This window comes from Balaenoptera musculus, chromosome 16 (assembly GCF_009873245.2).
Source record: "Balaenoptera musculus isolate JJ_BM4_2016_0621 chromosome 16, mBalMus1.pri.v3, whole genome shotgun sequence".
NCBI lineage: Eukaryota > Metazoa > Chordata > Mammalia > Artiodactyla > Balaenopteridae > Balaenoptera > Balaenoptera musculus.
Genome location: NC_045800.1, coordinates 46150917 through 46159548, shown reverse-complemented (window position 1 = coordinate 46159548; position 8632 = coordinate 46150917). Strand labels below are relative to the sequence as shown.

Below are 8632 nucleotides of genomic sequence, written 5' to 3'. Positions count from 1 at the left end.
ATTCCACAGGTTTCTTGTTCTCTGTTGTTTCAAGGCTGGTTTCTTGGAGTGGGTGCCAGTGGTGAAGGGTGAAGGGCTGAGTGTGCTTCACAGGAGTTCCCAGAGAGTCTGAGGCAGAAGGAGGAAGGAGGTAACATTTGTGAGGGTCAATCATGGACAAGGAATGTACATGGTCCTTAACATTTCTTATTCCATTAAATCATCAGGGCAACCTTAGGAGGGAGATGAGGTGGGAAGGATTACTGCCATTTGTAGATGTTCAGAGAGAGTAAATAATGCATTCAAGGCCACATAGCTAGGAAATGGTTCATCTGAGATTTCAACAAAATCAGTGTGATTCCAAAACCATTATTGGTAACCACTGTACCACTTTCTCCCAAACAAAGCCAGTATCTGCAGAATCCAAGCACTATACTGTTTGGAGATACAGACATATATGAGAAAATTATGGGTATATACTAAGCACAAAATTCAGGATTTCAAAGAAGGAAGGGATGAGACCTGGGAAGAACACAAAGACAGCCTCTCAAGTTATGTGGTAAGTTCACTGATGTTCATTTTTATGTTGGGCTTCATTACTGACATATGTTACATAAAATATATATCAAATAGTACACAAAATAAAAAAATCTAATGTCTTTTTCAAAACCTAAACAGATACTCTCATGGAGCAACAATTTTCACCAAAACTAAGGTAGATAAATCCATTAGTCAGAATTAATGTGCAGAATATTATAGTAGGTGCTATTAGGGATTAGAAATAAAAATCAATGCAGGGATACCTCAGAGATTTTGCGGGTTCCATTCCAGACTACATAACAAAGCAAATATCACAATTAAGTGAGTCACACAAACTTTTTGGTTTCTCAGTGCATATAAAAGTTATGTTTACCCTTTACTGTAGGGTATGCTGACCATCTGAACCTTCAGCAACTTGCAATCTTTTTGCTGGTGGAGGGTCTTGCCTAGATGTTGATAGATGCTAACTGATCAGGGTGGTGGTTGCTGAAGGTTGCAGTGACCGTGGCAATTTATTAAAATTAGACAAAAATGAAGTTTGCACATTAACTGACTCTTCCCTTCATGAACAATTTCTTTGTAGCATGCAGTGCTGTTTGGTAGCATTTACCCACAGTAGAAATTCTTTCAAAACTGGAGTCAATCCTCTAAAACCCTGATACTATTTTACCAACTAAGTTTATGTACTATTCTAAATCCTTTATTGTCATTTCAACAATCTTCACAGCTTCTTCACCAGGAGTACATTCCATCTCAGGGAGCCACTTTATTTGCCCATTCATAAGAAGCAACTCCTCAGCTGTCACAGTTATATCATGAAATGGTACTATTTCAATCACATCTTCAGGTTCCATTTCTAATTCTAGTTCTCTTGCTGTTTCCACCACATCTGCAATTACTTCCTCTCCTGAAGTCTTGAACCCTTCAAAGTCATCCATGAGGGTTGGAATCAACTTCTTCCAAACTCCTGTTCATGTTGACATTTTGACCTCTTCATACAAATCACGAATGTTCTTAATGTAGAATGGTGAATATTTTCCAGAAGGTTTTCAACTGACTTTGCCCAGATCAATCAGAGGAATCACTATATATGGCAGCTATAGCTCTGTGAAATGTATTTCTTAAATAATAAGACTTGAAAGTTAAAATTACTCCTGGATCCATGCGCTTCAGAAGGGATGTTGCAATAGCAGGCTTGAAAACAACATTAATCTCGTACATTGCCATCAGAGCTCTTGGGTGACCAGGTGCATTGTCAATAAGCAGTAATACTTTGAAAGAAATTTTTTAAGCCCACTGTTGAGACCAACAGTGGGCTTAAAAAATTTAGTAAACCATGTTATCAAAAGATGTGCTGTCACCAGAAGAATCCACCTGCCAATGCAAGGGACACGGGTTCAAGCCCTGGTCCGGGAAGATCCCACATGCCGCAGAACAACTAAGCCCAAGCACCACAACTACTGAGCCTGCACTCTAGAGCCCATGAGCCACAACTACTGAAGCCCGCGCCTAGAGCCCATTCTCTGCAACAAGGGAAGCCACCGCAAGGAGAAGCCCGCACACCACAATGAAGAATAGCCCCGGCTCACCGCAACTAGAGAAAGCCTGCACGCAGCAATGAAGACCCAACGCAGCCAAAAATAAATAAATAAATTTATTAAAAAAAAAAAAAAAAAAAAGATGTGCTGTCATCCAGGTTTGTTGTCCCATTTATAGAGCACAGGCAGAGTAGACTGAGCATAATTCTTAAAGGCCCTAGGATTTTCAGATTGGTAAAGGAGCACTGGCTTCAAATTAAAGTCACCAGCTGCATTAGCCCCTAACAAGAGAGTCAGCCTGTCCTTTGAAGCTCTGAAACCAGGTATGGACTTCTCTCCAACTAAGAAACTCCTGGATGGCACCTTCTTCCAATAGAAGGCTATTCTGTCTACATTGAAAATCTGTTGTTTAGTGTAGCCACCTTCATTAATTATCTCAGCTAGATCTTCTGGATAACTTGCTGCAGCTTCTGCATCAGCACTTGCTCCTTCACCTTGCACTTTGATGTTATGGAGATGGCTTCCTTCTTTAAACCTCATGAACCAGCCTCTGCTAGCTTCAAACTTTTCTTCTGCAGCTTCCTCACCACTCTAGGCCTTCATGGAATTAAAGACAATTAGGACCGAGGAAGGTGAAAAAGAAAGTGATGAGAAAACCAAGGCAGCCCTCAATTACGGTGAAGCTCCCCTGTGAATGTGCGGGCAGTGGGCAAGTGGGTTATGCAGGAAAGGTAGGCAGGAGCCATGCCCTCCTCCTGGACCCTGGTGCTGTGGCCTCCCCGGGCTCCCTGAGGGGCGAGCCAGGGTGTTGTCAGCAAGGGTGGTGCTGCGGGCGCGTAAGGCCAGCAGCAGGGGATTGAGCAGGCTCTGTACGCACTCCCTCCCTCCCCCTGATTCCCCGGAAAGCCCGCACGTGCAGAAAAAAAGAGAGAGAGAGAGAGTTAGGGCCTTGCTCTGAATTAGGCTTTGGCTTAAGGGAATGTTGTGGCTGGTTTGATCTCCTACCCAGAGCACTAAAACTTTCTCCATATCAGCAATAAGGCTGTTTCACTTTCTTATCATTCGTGTGTTCATTGGAGCACCTCTTTTAATTTCCTTCAAGAACTTTTCCTTTGCATTCACAACTTGGCTGGCTGTTTGTCACAAGAGGCCTAGTTTTAGATCTATCTTGACTTTGGACACGCTTGCCTCACTAAACTTAATCAGTTCTAGCTTTTGATTTAAAGTGGGAGACGTGAGACTCTTCCTTTCACTCGAACACTTAGAGGACATTGTGGGGTTGTTAACCGGCCTAATATCAAGATCGTTGTGTCTCAGGGAATAGGAAGGCCAGAGGAAAGGGAGAGGGGTGGGGGAACGACTGTCAGTAGAGCAGTCAGAACACACACAACATTTATCGATTAAGTTCACTGTCTTATATGGGTGCGGTTCGTGGGGTTCCAAAACAATTGCAATGGTAACAGTGGCATGGACATATACACACTACCAAACGTAAAATAGATAGCTAGTGGGAAGCAGCCGCATAGCACAGGGAGATCAGCTCGGTGCTTTGCGACGACCTAGAGGGGTGGGATAGGGAGGATGGGAGGGAGGGAGACTCAAGAGGGAAGAGATATGGGGGCATATGTATATGTATAACTGATTCACTTTGTTATAAAGCAGAAACTAACACACCACTGTAAAGCAATTATACTCCAATAAAGATGTAAAAAAAAAAAAAAAAAGAATTACCATTAGTAAGTGCTACCTGAAACTACAATAACAATTTATAGAGTGATCCTCTACTTCAAATTACAATAATAAAATTCTTCCTGAAAAAAAAAAAGATCACTGATCAGTAAAACAAATATAATAATAATGAAAACATTTGAAATATTGCAAGAATTACCAAAATGTGACACAGAGACACGAAGTGAGAAAATGCTGTTGGAAAAAACAGCGCTGATAGGCCTGCTTAATGCAGGGTTGCTACAAAACTTCATTTGTTAAAAAAAAATAATATCTGCAAAGCACAATAAAGTGAAGTGCAGTAAAAGAGGTATGCCTGTATACAATAAAGTTCCTGTTTGCATGATACAAAATGACAAGGAGGCCAGGCTAAAGCGTATAAAAAAAGACTCATCATTTTACAGACTTTATTGAGATCATCTGCCTATGGTCTATTTTACAAGGATTTTCTCTAGTCCAGGCAGAGGATGCTCAGAAGACTAGAATTTCAATCCCACTCCTGGGGCTGCACTTCGCAGGCCTGTGGTCCAGGGCCTGACTCCCACCAGCCCTGTCAGTGCAGCTGCCGGCCCACCTGTGAGCTCCAGAGGCAATCCACCCTTGTCGCCCAGGTGTCAGCAGCCACGGGGCTTGAGGAGACCACTGGGGGTGAGGAGAAGTCTTTGTCCCTCTGCTTCTGAATTCCTTTCACAAAGGAAAGGTAAGCCTCCTGGGGAAAGACCCTTTCCAAAGGTAACTGAGAGCCAATGCTATTCACAGGTACACGGGACATTTCTCTGTTGCAAATACAAATTTGGCATAAGTCCCACTTCAGCGGCCCTGCAGGAGAGGTGAGTCCTTGAAGGCAGGCACTTCTCACAATGCTCAGCCTGGGATCTTGCTCACAGGACAGGTACAAACATGAAATCAGTGAAGTGAGGTTCCCTTTTAGCACCTCTGCATCCTATGTCTTGAGGATTCCACTGCCTACTCTCCAGGGCCTGGGTCCTAAAGACCATGCCCACCTTCTGGATTTCTACCACGCCCTTCCCTAAGCTCTGCTACCACCAGTGTCTCTCACATCAGATCATTTCTTCCTCTAACAGAATAAGCGCTATCTCAGAAGTTAGGCGGGAAAGTGTTCATAGCTAATAAGTAACCGGCAGCAACGGATGTGCAGGACTCCACGAGCGTCCAACACTGGGCACAACTCAGAGATAAGATGCTCTGCCCACTGTAGAGAAAACAAGCTCGTGAGTATTTTTTTAATTGAGCAAACTTTAACTGACACTTAAATTGTGGTACAGAAATATATTTCAACTGATTTAAATCCAACACCGTGAAGGGAGAAATTATGGTACCAAAAATTCCCTCTTCAATAATACTAAGATTAATTTATATCGCTATTCAATCTACAGTTTTCACTTTTCTAGGCTTTGCTGCATACCAATGTCTGCAGTTTTTCAACATTAGATAGAATTCCTGAACCTGTTAGGAAAAAATCAGACTTTGAGCCAACAAATGTATCATATCTACTAGGATATCTACTAGGATTTTGTTCAAGAACAAAATTCACTCTGAACATTGGTCCTCAAAATAGGACACTGAAACATTAGGTTAACTAACTACAGAAGTTAATTAGGTTAACTTCTGTGCTAACTACAGAATCAAGCTGATCACATCGATTGAAAGCTTCTTAAGTGAAACTTTCAATCAACAACATGCTTAAGTCAAAACAGTATTCCAGCCACTTGATTTCAAGCAAAGTAGATTTTTTGTTTAGAAACACTAAAGAAGTGTGGTTCATTTATAAATACAGAAGGAACAAAACATCACTGCATCAACCCAAAAAGAATCAAAAAAACATTTTGAGGACAAGAAGAAATATAAAATTTAGTCAACTTTGCTGTTCTCTTGGCTGCTCAAATGCCACAATACCTGCAAACATAGCTAAAAGATGCTAACTCTTGAAAGCCTATATTTCCAGGCATTTCTAATTGACTATCGGAATTCTGTATGTTATGTTTTATGAAGAGCATTCTGCTTCCCTGTGTATATATCTGAATAACCTGGACAGCTCTCATTCTAGCAGTCATATTCACTTCATCCTATGAAGCCATGGTGAAGGGAACATCACACTGAGAGACACAGATGAAGTCAGAACACTATCACATGCATCACAAAATCACAGGATTTTAAGTCACAAGATGAAAAAGACATTGATTCTGCTTTAAACCAAAGTTTACAAGAAATTGTCACTGGAAATTCATGGAAATGGCTGCTAATGTAAAACTTAAAGTGAATGATCCAAGGCGGCTTGACTTAACTGAATCCAGTACAACCTTTATGCTAAATCTCCCTGCTAATAAACTCGGTGATAAAAAAAAAAAAAAAAATCCTTGCATACCACTACTTCACACGTTAGTAAAGGCATAGTGCTCAAGAGAAGCTAATCTCATTTACTGGGAAGCACAGGATGGCAAACGGTTTCTGTACAGTCATGTCAGTACATCTACATCACAATCTACAACACTCTATGGGTCATCCCTGATAATCAACGAATGAAGTTTATTTTGTCACTATCTTCCAAAAGAGCCCATGCCAATTACAAGGAAGCCAAATTCTCTTAACCTTAAATGAATATTAAGCCCAAGATCTACCCCAGCTTCCACTATGGGTTATAAGATTAGTATAAATCCACAGTGCAACAGTGTATTGCTTTATTTGAGGGGTGCAGGGGAGACACCCAGGTAAGAAAAAAATCAATCAAAGGACTAGGAATGTAAGGAGCAATAATGTTAAAATAGTAAAACAAAAAATGAGTAACTGCAATCATTTTCTTAGGAGGACTTGATTCGTGGAAGAAAAACTAATTGGTATACGAAAAACATCTGTATGAAGTAGAAATTGGTTTCAATAACATTAGTAGAGAATACATTCTAGAAAGTAACAGTAACTAGAATGTACAAATTCTGACAGCAATTTAATAGAACAATCCCAGATGGTTAGGCTGAGGCCAACACCTAGTGAAGACAAAAACCTTTGTCTATGGGAAATTTTGGTTGATACCTAGAGAAATATTACGCTGTGCATAAACCAAACTGAATTGTTTTCACAAGTGTTATAAAGTTTCATATAGTAAAGGGTTTTTCTATATGCACTTCGGTTTCACAGCAAGAGTGGTATAGAATACCTAAACACACAAGAGAGCATTCAGGAAAGATATCTAACTCCTTGGTATAATAATGCATACAATCTAAAATGATTACACTGTCATCACATCTAGGGCTTTCTGCAACTACAAGGTAGTGGTTGTAGAAAGCATGGACCTCAGTATCAGTATATAGAAAGCAGCCATCACCTTCTTCTATATGTTTTCTTTTTGCATTTTTACTTCATTTTTCTTAATTCTGCTGTTATTACCGTTTCTTAGCAAAACTGGTGAAAACAAAATTGTAATCACTGAACATAGCACTCCTCTGGTAATCAAGGCATTTACAACTTTCAATCTTGTGGGGCAAAGAAAGCACTGTTGACAAACAGGGTAATCAAAAATTTTCCTGGCATAAAAACCCACAACTTTCCTAATCAGGTCATTATAAGAGTTCATATGAAGTTTGTTTCAAAGCCACTGTGAGAAAATTCTGGTTCTGGAGTGGCATGAATAGCCTAGTAAGTTCCCTATGATTTCATTCCACTCACTGAATACCCACAAGGATCGAACTGTGTGACATCAATGACAGAACCTAGCACGAGTTCTATTCTCATTAATGACATCTTTGCAGTAACACCATCTTTCACGTAAAATTAGTCCATAACTTCTGGGTCAAGCTCACTCATCAGTGTTTCCTGGGTTTGATCTAACTGACTGATTACCCAGCTCTCTGGAAAATCCACAGTATACTGCTATGAACAGTCAGAGTTCATCCGTCCTATACAATATTCTGTTCCATTGGGAAAAATTATATTAAGAAACTATTTCTTCCTGGCAATTCCAGTGTGGGTTCCCTTGGTGAGAAAGCTTCATGAAATTCTTAGGAGAATAAAAGAAGCTTTGAATTGAATCGAAACCGTTGTAATTCCTAGCAAGCTTCAACAGGGAAACCAATGCTTTCAGCAGAAGGTGGTACCACACATCTTCAAAATGAAACATCTCTTGGAGACAAAAATGTTATTCTCACTGAACACATCAGCTTCCTGCTTGTCAGTTTTTGCCACACTCATGACTGACCACTAAACATCCTTCAAAAGTATGTCCCACTGGGATCATGGGGTGGTTTGAAGATTCCCCAGATCCTTGGTTTGTGACAGGTTGCTACCAGGAGAACTAGAAGTCTGGCAACTTCTTGCTTCCTTCGAAAAAAAATGTGCAGCTTCCATCACTAGGAGGTTAGCAAAAAATTAACAACCACAGAAAATCAACTAAATCTCTTCTCCCATTGCTGCCAGTGCCACCAATTACTCCAACTGTGTTACCAAAGTTCAGTCTCCTTTTCTGCTTTAATTTCATATTGACTCTTGTTTAGGAAAAGCATTAATAAAATTTACCTGGACTTTTTTTTTTTTGGAGTGCAGAGAGAGATGAAAGTTGATCACGAGTTTGCTGGAAACAGAGGCAGATACAATTCAGAGTCGCAGAGTCCCCTGTTTGCCATCACAGGGAGTAGAGACAGCAGCTAGCTAAGTGAACAACCTGTAATAGGGGCGGAGCGGGTGCGCGGCCGTCAGTGGCACCGTTAGTGTGCCACCGTTAGCGCGAGACCCGTAGGGCAGTGGTTAGAGGTCCCGCTCTGCCAACAGTCAGCCTGGCAGTGGTCCTCGCGGCGGCAAGTGCAGTGAGAAGCAGGTCGCAGCCTTCTCCCTGGGGT

The 8632-nt window shown here is 41.0% G+C and overlaps 2 pseudogenes; both read right to left on the bottom strand.

The window, feature by feature from the left end:
• Positions 1–895: 895 nt before the first annotated feature.
• Positions 896–3329, bottom strand: LOC118882401 (annotated as a pseudogene).
• Positions 3330–7157: 3828 nt separating this feature from the next.
• LOC118882400 lies at positions 7158–8144 on the bottom strand (annotated as a pseudogene).
• Positions 8145–8632: the final 488 nt, after the last annotated feature.